This window comes from Malus sylvestris, chromosome 14, assembly GCF_916048215.2.
Source record: "Malus sylvestris chromosome 14, drMalSylv7.2, whole genome shotgun sequence".
Lineage (NCBI taxonomy): Eukaryota > Viridiplantae > Streptophyta > Magnoliopsida > Rosales > Rosaceae > Malus > Malus sylvestris.
Window position 1 is genome coordinate 5,311,954 of NC_062273.1, and position 14,468 is coordinate 5,326,421.

General features: G+C 40.0%; 1 long non-coding RNA gene and 1 pseudogene across 1 annotated transcript; one reads left to right on the forward strand and one right to left on the reverse strand.

Moving 5' to 3' along the window:
- Positions 1 to 5,999: 5,999 nt before the first annotated feature.
- On the forward strand, positions 6,000 to 12,541 carry LOC126600459 (eukaryotic translation initiation factor 4B1-like; annotated as a pseudogene).
- A 365-nt stretch (positions 12,542 to 12,906) lies between these two features.
- On the reverse strand, positions 12,907 to 13,887 carry LOC126600981 (uncharacterized). The gene is made up of 3 exons (XR_007615653.1): positions 13,622 to 13,887; positions 13,351 to 13,417; positions 12,907 to 12,949 (listed from the first exon to the last, which is right to left on the reverse strand). It is a non-coding gene; the product is annotated as an uncharacterized LOC126600981 (long non-coding RNA).
- Between the last annotated feature and the right edge of the window lie 581 nt (positions 13,888 to 14,468).

The following is a 14,468-nucleotide window of genomic DNA, read 5'->3' on the forward strand; positions in this document are numbered from 1 at the left end:
CATAGATAGTTCTGTCGCCGTAGAATCAGCCTATCTTGCAACATCTTCCGTTGGCATCAACAGCACTACGGCGAAGACGGTTGGTTACCTATCCAAGTCTCGGTCGAGAAGGGTTTCCAAAGCCTTATTGATTGAGGTCGTCTCGTTAGCCTTCTCGGCGAAACGAGGTGTTACAGCTTACTAAGCTCGGCGCATTGCACGCCGAGTTATTTTATGATTGAATACTCTCAAGTAGGATTTAAAGTTCGGCATTCAGACGGCCGAACCACGTTCACTATTAAGACTCATATTTTCTTTGAGTATTTGTGCCCTTACACTTTGGTGTCGATTCGGCGTGAGTTTACTCTGACGAATACCATCACTGTGACCGAATCCAATGACGACGATTCGTGAACTTCGTAAGAATAGTAGCCTTGTCTTCAGGTTCGAGAACCCAAGAGGCCGAGACGTGTTCCTTCCTCGGTCACGATCGCAAGACGCAGAAGTCAGCTACGCACCCAACGCAACATCAACAAATTTACTCCTCGGCCGAGCTTGGCCGACGAGTTGGCACGCCCCGCATTCACCGAATGACGTAGTTAGCTTATAGATTACTAGGCCTATGCGCCACGTAGACCTGGTAGTTTTTAGGGTCAACAGTTACACAAACTCATAATAAAAATCAAAGAAAATATCATTAGAATGAATAAGAATGAAAACACCTTGAAGTAGAAAATCTCCAAGAATCCTAGAAATTATTCTCTGTCTCCAAAGTTACATAAAAGAAAGTGTAGCAAAAAACTAAGAACAGCAAAGCCATATATTTGCTAAGCCATCGCACAAACCCTAAGACATAGGTCTCTTATTCCAACTAGGAAACTAAATAATAATAATATAACTTAGAAAATAGAGTTTTAATTAAACTAGGACAATCTGCACAGAAACTGTCTAGCCACATTTTAGCCTCAAATCTCCTCTAAAGCCAGCCCAAAATGGCTTGTTTTAAAGATAAGAATGTTCTGAACACATATCCAGAAGGCCACAAACCCATCCGAGGTCATCTTGGGCTCCAAAAACGCAATTCAAGACCAAAACGTCATTATTCCAACATTGCGCATCGCTCCTTTATTTATTTGCCAGGAAATCATTGCTTGGTGGAAAAATCTGATATTTTGATACGATCAAGCCAAGTGACTCACGAATGTCCTCCAACTAGAATTACTCCAAAATTAGTCCATTTGGTCCTGTTTTGCTCCAGATGAAGTCGAAAGTCCTATATCAAGAATACAACTCAAAGTATCAAAATTCTTCCAAAATATTAACCAAAATATACTAAGAATAGGGTTAAATATATAATATAAAATCTACTCATCACCTTTGTTGTTAGAACGAGGAGATCCTATAGACGTGTGCGCTATCGAGACATTAGTAGACGACTGGAGAAGGTCAATGGTGCTAGATCTCAATAACCCCAGTGAAAAACACGATCGCATGACAAGGGTCCATGCCACAAATTATGTGTTGTATCAAAATGAGTTGTATCGGAAAGGTAAGGATGGTTTATTGTTATTATGCCTCGGCCCACGAGAGGTTGCCTAAGCAATTGCAGAAGTACATGAAGGAATTTGAGGGGCTCATCAATCTGGACACAAGATGCATTGGCTACTTCGACAACACGACTATTTTTGGCCGAGTATATTGAAGGATTGTATCGAGTACGCATAACAATGTGTAGAATGTCAAATTCATGGGCCTATACAAAGTGTCTCGGCCGAATTGCCTCACTCAATCACCAAACCTTGGTCGTTAAGATGATGGGCCATGGACGTAATTGGCAAAATTACGCCATCTTCCGGATTAGCTTAACATGCATGGATACTTGTTGCAACAGACTACTTCATGAAATAGGTCAAAGCAAAGTCATACGCCGAGTTAACGTCTAAAGAAGTTTGTAATTTTGTGGAAGAAAATATCGTAACCAGATTCGGCATACCAGAAACAATCATAATGGAAAACGGTACAATCTTTACATTCGATAGATTCAAAGAGTACACATCGAGTTTAAAAATCCGGCTCAAACAGTCCACGTTGTATTACCCACAAGCAAATGGACAGGCCGATGCAAGTAATAAAGTGTTTATTGACATTCTTGAAAAAATGATAAAAGAGAAGCCTAGTATGTGGCATTTAAAGTTAAACAAGGTTTTGTGGGCATATTAGACTTTGCTCATATCGACAACAGGGAACACCCCATACGCGTTAATTTATGGACACGACGCGATGTTACCAGTCGAGTTAAGTATAAATTCATTGCAAGTAATTGAACAAAGTAGTATGTTCAATGTCGAATATAATCAATCTATGAGACATAAGTTAGAAGACTTGGAGGAAGCTCGACTCGATGCTTATAACTTACTGTTAGCGCGGAAAAAGATTACCAAGCCAGCATATAATCAACGAGTCAGAAAAAAACCGTTTGGCATGGGAAAGTTGGTTTGGCAAACCGTGTTGCCCGCAAAAATCAAAGATCCTAAATTCGAGAAATGGTAACCAAATTGGGAAGGACCATTCATCGTCCATAAAGTCCTCGGCAATGAGGCATACTAACTTAAAGATTGAACCGGTCTAATTCATAAATTGCCAATCAATGGGAATTTTTTTTTTAATATTACCCAGTCACTTGGGAAATGCGAGAATAAAAGGTTTATTTCATTAAAGTTCATGAAACGGGTGTACAAATAGAGCTGGCCGACCAGTTTACAACTAAACAGTTCTAGGGTGATGAAGGAAGAAAGTCTTCAAGGGCAGCCTTCAACTCCAACCACCTCACTTCACCCATTGTGACCTTAGGTCGTTGATTTCTCTTATCCATCTTCAATTACTCAATCCGCTTCACGCTAGCCGTGTATTCAGTCAAGCAAGATTTGCCTAACTCGAAATCTTTTTCAACCTCAGAGGCAACTGCTGACCTTCGATTTTAGAGTTCGACAATTTGATGATCAAGGTCAGCCAGTTGTTATTTCTTCGCCTTTAGTACCTCGACCTTTGGACGAAGAGCTTCTTGAACAACCATTGCACCCTTCAAGTCATCTTCGACCCGAAGAGCTATCTCGAAGATACCAAAATATTCTCGGGTTTGTTCTAGGATAGAAGTCACTCGGGTGACAGCTTCATTGCTCAGACAGTCGTCGGTTGCCAAGTTGTTCATACATTCTCCTACGGAATCGAGGCCTTTGCGTTCAAGGATTTTAAAGGCCGAAAGGGAAAAAAACTCTTATAGCTTGGTAATGGCATTTGTCTCAGCTGAACCTGTTGTAACTGCAGAGGGACTGGTCGTCCCTGAAAAGCTGGCAAGGAAAACGTTGAGTTCAACTTCCCACGAAGGCTGCATTAAGGATATATGTATGTTTAGAAAAATCAAGCCAGATGAATGGCAAAAAAAGGAAAGTTTGCTCTAAGACTTACCGAGAACACACTTCAGCCATGTCTGCCAGTTCATTGCTCGAACCTAGAGAACTTAGTGGCCGAGCCCAGTGTTTAAAGAGCCTTTTAATTCACGCGATCGATGGAGGCTATCCACATTCAATGGCCACTGAGGCGGCCAAGAAATATAGATAACACCCTTCAGCGCGTAGAATTTTCGGTGAAATGAATAATCGGGAACCTGACATTTAATATTTTTCTCGGTTTAGACTTGTTATAGTAAAATTAATAAGAGAAAGTGATTGAGCCTTACAAAAGTCAAAGTAACTTCTTGAGGAGGAATGCCAAGATTTTGATCTTGAGGATGAACCGGAGTCTCTATTGTTGCTTCTGGTTCAACCAACGGTGCCTTTGCAGGATCAGGACCTGCTTCGACCGAGGGAGGCTCAACTCGACTGGCTGTTTCGACCACAGGTTAGGGATTAAGAGTGTTTTTCTCAACCGGCTGAGGCCTTCTCACCAGCTGGGGACTTTCACTCTCATCATCCTAGATAAAAAAAAAAGGTCAATCATTAGATAATGAGTTTTAAATAGAAGAACATTATAAATTTTATACCTCTTTTTCCAAGATGACCGCTTCAGTTTTCTTTGGGATAGGGAGGGAGTTTTTTTCGACTGAGGGAGTCACCTCCTCCAAGGTGTCAGCCACCGGGCCGGCTTCGGCGTAAGCTACTGTCGATGCTAAAGTTGCAAGCCGCTCAACAACTGGATTGATGGTCTAGCTATACCGCGGCTGAAGCCTTGATGACAAGAAGAATAAGAGAAACGCTAGGAGCAGCTGCCTCTGTAGTTTGATTAGAGATAACGTGAATCTCCCATTCCCTTTTCTTACCCAATTTCTTGATGCATTTTTTGGGCCGGGGAGCGTCTCATGTTGTTCGGCTTCTGGGCAAGGACATTTGCTCGGCGGAATCGGCACAGCATCTGCTACTTTTTTTTTAGGAGGGGCAAGTTTCCTCTTAGATGCGGCCATCGCCACCACTTCAGCCCTCTTGATGGTATGGCTACTTGAAACATTGAACTCGAGTTAAATTAAAGCTCGAAAGAAAATAAATGAACGAGGAAAGCAGAAGGTATATACCTTGGGCTGTTTCTTTGGATTTTGGAGCAAGACTTTCTTCGAGCGATTGTCAAAAAGTTGTTTTAAGATTTCTTCGACCGGCGTGTGAAAAAAGTGCTTGGTGTAAGCATCCCACCACTTGGCGAAGGTGCTAGCACACCAGGATTCTAGGTTTCTCGGTCGAAGGTGGAATTTGGTGCGTCGATCGACAAACTCCTTCTCGACTGTCTTGCATTCCTTTTTCGAGGAACCAAAAAAATGTTTTTGGCTTAAAAGGGAGCGAGATGAAAGGAATGGCAAAGGGCACCTTTAGAGATAGCCCAGTTAGAGAGCTCAAGGCTTCTGGTTCTACTCGTTACAATCATTCCACTCAACATGCAAACCCATATTTATGTTTCCCATGTCAAGGTGAACATAAATATAAGGGTCACAATGAAAAGCTTATCCCCTTGCTTTTCTTTTTTGTCCCGTGCATCTTCCCTCTTCCCTTTTCTATTTCTATTTCTATCATTATCTCTTTCTTTATAGTTTCACTGTCATTTTCTCTCCCGTGGGGCCCTCCCAGATTCCCGAGCCCTCTAGCCTAGCCCTCGGTTGGAGACGGTTTTAGGGCTATTTTAGGCCCTCTGGCCCTCTGGACCCTTCGGTTGGAGATGGCCTTAGGTACTCAAGCCAGGAAATTGGGGTGGTAAACCTTTCAACTACCTCGCTGAGCTTCGCAGCCATAAGGTAGATCGTGAGTCATGTTGAATGACCCCCAGGACTCCTGAAGATCAATATCCTCAGCCGTTTCCCATGCCGATTGTGGAAAAATGATGGAAGATGCGTATGTCCGGTGATAGCAGATTTGGAATTCGTCGTCGGACAAATGTTCTAGGCCGAAGAAATATTTGAAAATTTCTTAGGCCGAGTGAGTAGGGATGGTGGTCGAGAAGTAGATTTGCAACCAGACCTAGAAGACCCATAGTGGGCCATTTTGATGATGGTTAATTTTTCCCAAGGTTGCTTCGACCAAACACTGGGTAAGGTTGGCAAGGACCGCTGGGCTGAGAGCCAGGATGTGATCGCTAGCTAGGCTATCGGCGACAGGCATGTTCTCAGCCAAGCACTTATTTGACTTGGCATAAAAGAAATATTTATTGTACCAGTAGAATAGGAAAGCCCCATGTTCTTCTTTCTTGAGGTAATCCTTTCTGAGCTGGCAAAGTGGGTGATCAAGGTGTTGTAATTGAAAAAGTTTTTGTACAATTTCTGTACTTCTTCTTTTGACGGTCTTTGATTTCCCTTCGTCAGAAGTTCAACGACGCATTCCTCAAAGACAGTCTTCAGGTCCAAGTTGAATTTGTACCCGACGAGAGAGGTATCGATCGAGAGGCCGGTTGGAGAGCTTCCGAGTATGGCAGTCATGTCTAGAACCGTTGGGCCAAAGGGGCTGAGGGGGAGAACCATCGTGTTGCTACCGAGTACTAAAAGCTTAATGCGGCCATTACGAGCTCTCGATCCAACTCATCTCGATGGTCTAGAGTTTGATGGCATCAAAAATACCAAGAGCCTTCCACTCGCCGTCGAAATATGGCTTCATCCAGGTAACCCAAGTAACCCAGGCCATAGGGGTCGAAGGCCAAACGCCCTTGGGTCTAGCCAATTCCTATTTCAACCAATCGTACCTTTATAATAAGGGTTTTAGGCAGTGCTCCTTAAGCATTTTGATGATTGCTTCTGGAACATTGTCCTTGAACAATGGGCCTAGGGTCTGGTGGGACGTGTTTGGCTCATCTTCAAACCGGATGGTTTTGATTGTGTTTCAGTCGGTGATGTTTTGACATTTAATGCACTCCTCGATTAACTTGTTGATGAAAACATTGGCAGCCATTGGAAAATAAGGTTTTCTGGGTATTGAAGGCTGGTTTTCTGGTTTTCAAGAGATAATGGCGAAGAGATTTAAGAGAAAATGGCAAAGGGATTTAAGGGTTCTGAAAGCATAAAAGGTTGAATGAAGAGAGGTGAATATTTATAGGTGTTTTGGGGGAAGATCCAACGGTTTAATGTTTAAAATGAGGGATAAGATTAATCAGGGGATTTAGTAATCATGAGGAATCCAGGTGAAGGGACCGAAAAACTCGCAGATCGAGACTGCACGATGACATGCGACGGAAAGCTTAATGGTGATGAGACATTTGAGTATCTGCACGTCTAAAAAAAGACCAAAAATTCACGAATCAAGGTTATAATGATGGCGTGTGGTAGAAAGTTTAGTTTTGAGAAGGCGTTTCAATGTCAAGTAAGGACAAACATGCCAAGGAGATGCCACGTGGCAGGGTGTCTTACAAAATTAAGATCGTGCAATTGTGCTTTATAAATGCGCCTAGTGGATGGAATATTCGAGACTTTTCATTATCTTGTAAAGATACCTTAAGGGTTTGATTTCACTTCTTTAAGGTCGAAACTCGGCTAAGGTGTTCTAGGCCGAAGACTTTATAAGTGATGGGGCAATGTATGGGCCCAAAATAATATTATTGGGCCGAGCTTAGGTTTGTGTTCTGTCCAATGCTCTTCCGAAAATACTATGGGTCGTCTAAGCTGTCATAAGCCACCAATCAGGTCGGCTGAGTCCTGTTACAGGAAAGATTGATTTGGATAAGAGTGAAGAAGTCGAGTCTTGGTACAACAAGGGGGTTTCAGAATTGAAGGCATTGGGAATTTGGAAGTGAATCTGATTCATTATAAAGCTTGGTTAAGAAACCTATTAGAACTAGGATTGGCTGAATCCTAATCAGATTAGATTTGGGAGTTTTAGTTTGAGTACATCTTTAGTTCAACCAGGAGTAAGTTCACTACTATATATATATAGGGGAGTGTATCATTCAAAGGCTCATCCAACTCAACACACAAACTGCCCTGCGCAAACTTTCGCTCTACACGAAACCTCTCAACAACCTTAAGATTTTTATTTCCTTTTTTGCCAACACAGCTTCAATTTGGATAAACAGCACCGTGAAGGCAACCGATGACATCTTCAGTTTGGAAAAACAACACTGTAGTCGTAGAATCAGCCAACCCCGAAGCACCTTCAGTTTGGATAAACAGCATTACGTTGAGACCGACGGTTATCTATTCAAGTCTCAGCCAAGAAGGATTTTTGAGTTCTTGTTGGCAGAGGTCATCTCATTAGCCTTCTCGGCGAAGTAAGGTGTTATAGATTACTAGGCTCGGCACATTGAACGGAAAGTTGTTTTATGATTGGATATTCATAAGTAAGTTTTAGAGTTCGCCATTCTAACGGCCGAACCACGTTTACTATTAAGACATACATCTCTTTTGAGTACTTTTGTTCGCATAGTTTGGTACCGGTTTGGTGTGCTTATACTCTTACAAATATAATCACCGTGATCGAACCCGACGCCAACTATCCGTGAACTTCGTAAAACTAGCAGCCTTGTCTTCAGGCTCTAGAACCTGAAGGCCGAGACGTGTTCCTTCCTCGGCTGCAGTTGCAAGATCAAGAAGTCAGCAGCGCGCTCAACGCAACATCAACACAATTTGCTCCCTGGCCGAGCTCGGCCGACAAGTTGGCACGCCCCGCACACAGTCGAAGGACGTAGTTAGCTTATTAATTACTCGACCTGCACACCACATAAGCTTGGTAATTTTTAGGGTCAACAAAACCCTATATTTAACAAACGTCATGATCTTTTCGACAAAAAAAAAAATTAATTAATAAAAAAATAAAACAAACAAACACCATGATCTTACACCATTAAATACCAGCCTTTCCGCACGCAAGAGGCATTTTGGCATCACGGGCACTAAGCGCCCCTAAAGGTGTATTGTGTTTTTTTTTTCCATTGTAATTGTCAAGATATATTTTAAATGTATTGTGCAAAGAGGAACTTTTTCTTTACCATGTACATCTTAAAAAGTTGTCATGTTTTTCATTTTCACTTGGAATAAAGTAATAATTTAAATGTTATTCATGCAATTGTCAAACAACATGGAATTTTGGATGCAAGTTCCTACCTAAAGTTCATGAACAATAGTAAGTGGATGCAAATATAAAAAGTGATGATGGTGAAAACATTAAGTACTTGTAGCAAAATACAAAATAACTTAAATGTCAAAATATAAATCCTACATCACAATATGTACATTATCCACAATACTCATAAAGTCTATATGTCACTGTTTCTTTTGAAAAGAAAGTTTACATATTGACATCAATGCTGCAATTTCCACCCATTTTTTCATGATTAATGCTTCAAATTTTCATTGTGAATCTACAAACGATAGTGAGAAAATTAAAAATCAAATAAAAAGAGTTAATTGATAAGTGAGAAATGCATACTAAAAGGTTATCGTTAATAAAGTTGTCACCTATTAGGAATCACCATAATTAGCTGGAATGAAGCAAGACTTCTTTGTATATTACATTTCGTGTAAATACACCTTGTTGGCCTACTATGAAGCCATTTTTTACAAACACGGTTGTGGTTGACTTTGAGACCCCCCTCAATAAAGCCACGTATAATTGTCCATGACTGATGATGTGATCTTGAAGGTAAACACCTACATGTGGTATTGTCTGACCTTGAGATTTGTTTACAGTGACAGAAACTTAGTTTCACCAGAAACTGCTTTCTTGTAAGTTCAAATAGAAGCCCAACAATATCAGTACTTTTGAGAGGGATTCTTGGTAAGAAAACTCTAGATCCAGCAAATTGTCCAGTTAGAATTTCAGCATCAATAAGATTTCGATAAGAACCACGACACAATAATCTTGCACCATTACACAATCCCAATTTCTGATCAATATTTCTTAAAAGCATGATTAGAGCACCACTTTTCAGAGTTAACTTGTGTGGAGGCAAACCACCAAGTGAGATTGAATTCAAGAACTCTGGCTAATACAAATTCCTTGTGTCATCCCCAACTGAATCAAATCAATACAAGATTTCAAGCAAAGAGAATGATACATAGTTATTCTGATTGTATATAGGAATGATGGATATATATTAGTCCATAAAAAAATGAAAAATAAGAGAAAAGTACCAACTAACAGAACTGAAGGGAGCTAATGTATTTACCCTCTATTCTTTATTTGTCCATCTTCTATTGCATTTATGTTGGCGTCTTCAATTGTATCATACAATCTCAGTTTCCTATTGAGAAAAACGGATGCATATATATCATCTTATCCTTACAATACCAAAAAATACAGCTCACTACATATTTGATTCTCTTTGAACACTTTATTTTACCAAAATCTGCTAAAGATGAGTTGATTAAAACTATAATTTGTTCTATTTTTGTAGACATGTATGTTGAGTTGGATAGATTGGGGATTCCAGTTATTGGTTGGAATTTGAATGTAGAATTGTTGGATAAGATCTAAGTCTAAATGATAATAAAGATCATTAGATGTATCACACATCTGTTTTTAAAGATAATAAGGATCATTGATGTATCACACTTATATTTTTAATGATAATAAGGATCATGAGGCTCCCCTAATGTAGTGTTATGAGGAAAGAGATAAAGATAAACTAAGTTTATGAGGATACAGATAGAATAAATATTCATAGATAAGATACCTTAATGATATTCACGGTCTTATGTCAAAATTTGCATTTTTCTGGATAGCTCTTCGCATGTATTGGATTGCAAACTTCACCTAAATAAGCAAAAAGAAAGTTCAAGGTCAGACGTTGTAACAATCATGACTTAGTATGTCGCTATAATTGATAAACAACAAAACTTCATTGCCCATATGTGCGATAACTAATAGCGACCATCAGAAAGGCTTTAAGTAATAGCAACATATTCCCTAATATGAACCAACAAAATTGCATTGCCCAATACATTGGAGAACTGATAGTGACCATCATAAAGGCTCTAATTAGAATAGTATCATTTAAGTGTTGCGTCGTCCCATGTAAACTGGGACAACATTGAACTGGACCAGTAGAAGATTGCTAATTTCACTTCAGAATAGTTAAAAAAACATAAAACTTATTTTTCTGAGTAACTATGCAATCAAACTCTTCTATTTACTTTCTTGCTTATCCATGGTATCACAAAGTGGAGCACCACTGGCAATGGATTAAACACTACCCTAAGCAGCAAACATTAAGGCATGCCTAACCAATGAGGTTGCACGCACAGATCCTCACACATGTGGGCAATGACCCTGTTGTGTAAATCATGAACACATTGTACGCAGTGAGGCAGTGAAAAAGGACAACCTTGGTTCTTAGATGTTTAAGCTAAAAAGAAATTTGTAAGCTTATAAGCAAGCAAGACATCGATATTTCAAAATCCCATGACTTTCAGCAAGTACTTACTAAATATTAAGTCCATATAACAGCTCAAAACATTTTGTATTGCACCAAGAGAAAAAGTTAGCAATCATACCTTAGCTAACCCAACAACAATGACTTCGATCGACACAAAGGTCCGAATCTGATCAACGTTAACAAAAAATCACACTTGCTAGAATCAATCCAACACCTGTTTCACAATCACAAAATGTGTTAAAACCCAAAAATGGACGAAAAAGCAAAGAAGCATTCAAGAGATTAATGCATTTAAATAAATAGACGAAGTGGATAAAGATCAATAAAAAGTTGGGGAGGGAAGTGATAATCTCTGCAGTGGCTGCTTGGTAATAAACAATGACACTACAAATTGACATTGTAAAACCATCCAAAAATTGGAATTAGGCCAAGAAGTTTTTTTATGGGTAAATTACATAGTAATCCCTCAGGTTTGAGTTCTATTACAACCCCATACAACATCTTTAAAACATTTCACTCTCATACCTCATCTACTGTTTTATTCAATATAGTACCTCCATTACATTTTCCATCCATTGATGTGGCTGCCACATTTGTGTCACGTGATAAAAAAATTATTTTTTAAATATTTTTTTAAAAAAACCTGAATCTTCTCAAAAAAAAAAAATAAATAAATAAACTGAAAAACGCAGAACCCACCCCAGCTTCTTTCAATCCAACCCTTTCATTTCAAACTACGTTCACAGATCTCGCAAACCGTCAAAGATGGCCAAACCCTGAGGTACTGTCGACAACTGGGCCGCTGAGGCTAAGCAAGAAGAGGTCGAGGAGCTTGCGGCCGCTGCCAAGGCCGAGTCCCAGAGCTTCCCCAGCTTAAAGGAAGCCGTCAGCGCCAAGCCCAAGAAGAAGAAGATGAGCCTCTCTGAATTCTACAACGCCTCCGGCACCCCCGCCTCTAATTGTGTCAGCCTCACTCCCAATGAGATGATGCAACTCCTTACCGGCCCCAATGAGCGCTCTGCTGAAGAAATGCAGTACGGTCGCCTTGGTGGCGGGTTTCCCTCCTACGATTGCTCTGGTACAAATCCAGGTCGGGGCGAGGATAGGTCATGGGGCGGTGGTGGAAGAAGATCCTACGGTGGATTCGACGACAATAGGAGGGGCCCACCTTCTAGGGTTTCTGATTTAGATCAACCGTCAAGGGTGGACAAGGTTGACAACTGGGCAATGACTAAAAAGTCTATTCCTTCTGTAGATTCCGGTAGGTAGAATCGGTATAGCTCACTCGGTAGTGTTGGTGCTGGGGGTGGGAGTGGTGGTGGTGTAAGTGGTTGTATGGGCGGCCTGGCTTGGTCTAGGGCAGACGAGGTTGATAACTGGGTTGTTCGGAAGAAGCCTGCTTGTTCTAGTCCGACATGAATAAGCCATTGCAGGTTGTGAAGACCAATAAGCCGAACCCCTTCTAATCAACTCGACCTAGGGAGGAGATTTTGGCTGAGAAATGGTTGGATTGGAAGAAGCTGGGATGGGTTCTGCGTTTTTCAGTTTTATTTTTTAATTTTTTTTTAATTTAGAAGATTAAGGTTTTTTTTTAAAAAAATTAAATTTTTTTTGCCACGTGGCACACATTTGGCAGTCATGTGGCATAAATGTGGCAGCCACATCAGCACGTAACGGATCAATGGATGGAAAATGTAACGGAGGTATTATTTTTAGGTGAGGTATAAAAGTGAAATGTTTAAAAAATGTTGTATGGGGTTGTAATAAACCTCAAACCTAAGGGGCTACTATGTAATTTATCCTTTTTTATTTTTTTTTTATTTTTTATTTTAGATGGTTGGTAAAATGAAGATGCACCAAACCAATATATACCTTTCTGACCCCCACAGTCACTCAAACCATCTTATCACTTCTTCATTTGCCAATACAGTACCTAAAGCAGGGCACCAATTAACTAGCACTTTAGCCTGAATGTAACAAAGTAGAGTATCAGATCTGTGCACTGGCGAAAATGATAGAAACTACCACCGCTAATATCTTATTCATACCTGATACACCAATCATCTCTTTAATCGCTGAAGGAATATCCATTGGGTCCATCTATAATATTCACGAAGTCGTATGAGAATCCTAATGACTTAAGCAAGCAAAATACAAAATGTTAATATATAGGGAACAAATAATACAATTTAAAAACTGAAAATGGACGAAAAAGCAAAGAAGCAGCATTCAAGAGATTAAGGCATTTAAATAAGTAGACGAAGTGGACAGAGATCAGTAAAAAGTTGGGGAGGGAAGTGATGATCTCTGCAATGAGGCAGTAAAAATTGAGTCCAACTAATCCAATCTACTCCCTTTTGTCTAATGGCTATTTTCCCACACAATCCCATTGTTGAAATTTTCCAATTTCATATTTCCGGTAAATGTGTCAATCCCATTTAAATAATTACACTTGAAAGACAATTCAATGAGAAAAAAAATTAGGAAAAGTACTTATTGAAACTCTTCAATGGAAAAGGAGAAGGCGCGGAGAATTACCGTTTAGTTCTGTTTAGGGTTTCAGAGAGTAAGGGAGGTCTTCTTTGCAACAACTTTATTTACATCACTATAAGGCTAGCCGACATTCACCTCTCCCAGACCCTGCGTAAAGCGGGAGCCTTGTGCACTGGGCACGACTATAAATCGAAGCATAAACCCTATGAACTTCCATTAATGCCAAAAAAAAAATTCCGTGAAAATTGAAAGGAAAATTGATGACTCAAATGGAAGAAAGACAAAAGCCCAATTACATACTCAAAAGGAACACAACATATAGCTGTAAGCGTACCTTTGTCGACCTTCTCTTTGAGTTTTAGGAACCGGAATTGCATTTACTGTAAAGCCGAACTGAAATGAAAACCCAAAGAGGGGAATCACTGATCAAAGCAGCATCCTTCCCTGAACGTGGTGATTCTTTTCATAGATTACAACAACCTTAATTCACTCGACTTACACATTCAAACTATTGAAACTAATTCCCGGAAACGGAACTAAGTACATTATCGATTTCTGGCATTTCTACTACAAAATTACCAAAACATAAACAAATTGAGCTTCATATTATCACTGTAAACACGTACAAATGCAAAAAGAGGAAGTGCAGTCACTAACCCAGTTTTCCCAGCAACCAAACACTATTTAAAGAAAATCCAAAAATTGCTTTTTGAAAAAGAGAATAATAAAAAATAACTCACATTTTTTTTCTTTTTGCTTCCCTTCTATTCACCGACCTCCTCCTCTGCTTCTTCGTCTTCGAGTTTCCGTCGTTCTATCTCATTCTACAACAACAACAACAACAACAACAACAAAACCTTTTCCCACTAAGTGGGGTCGGCTATATGAATCCTAGAACGCCATTGCGCTCGGTTTTGTGTCATATCCTCCGTTAGATCCAAGTACTCTAAGTCTTTTCTTAGGGTCTCTTCCAAAGTTTTCCTAGGTCTTCCTTTACCCCTTCGGCCCTGAACCTCTGTCCCGTAGTCACATCTTCGAACCGGAACGTCAGTAGGCCTTCTTTGCACATCTTCAAACCACCGTAACCGATTTTCTCTCATATGTTCTATCTCATTCTACAAAATCTAAAATTGACTACAATAGACAAAAAACCCACAAAAAAA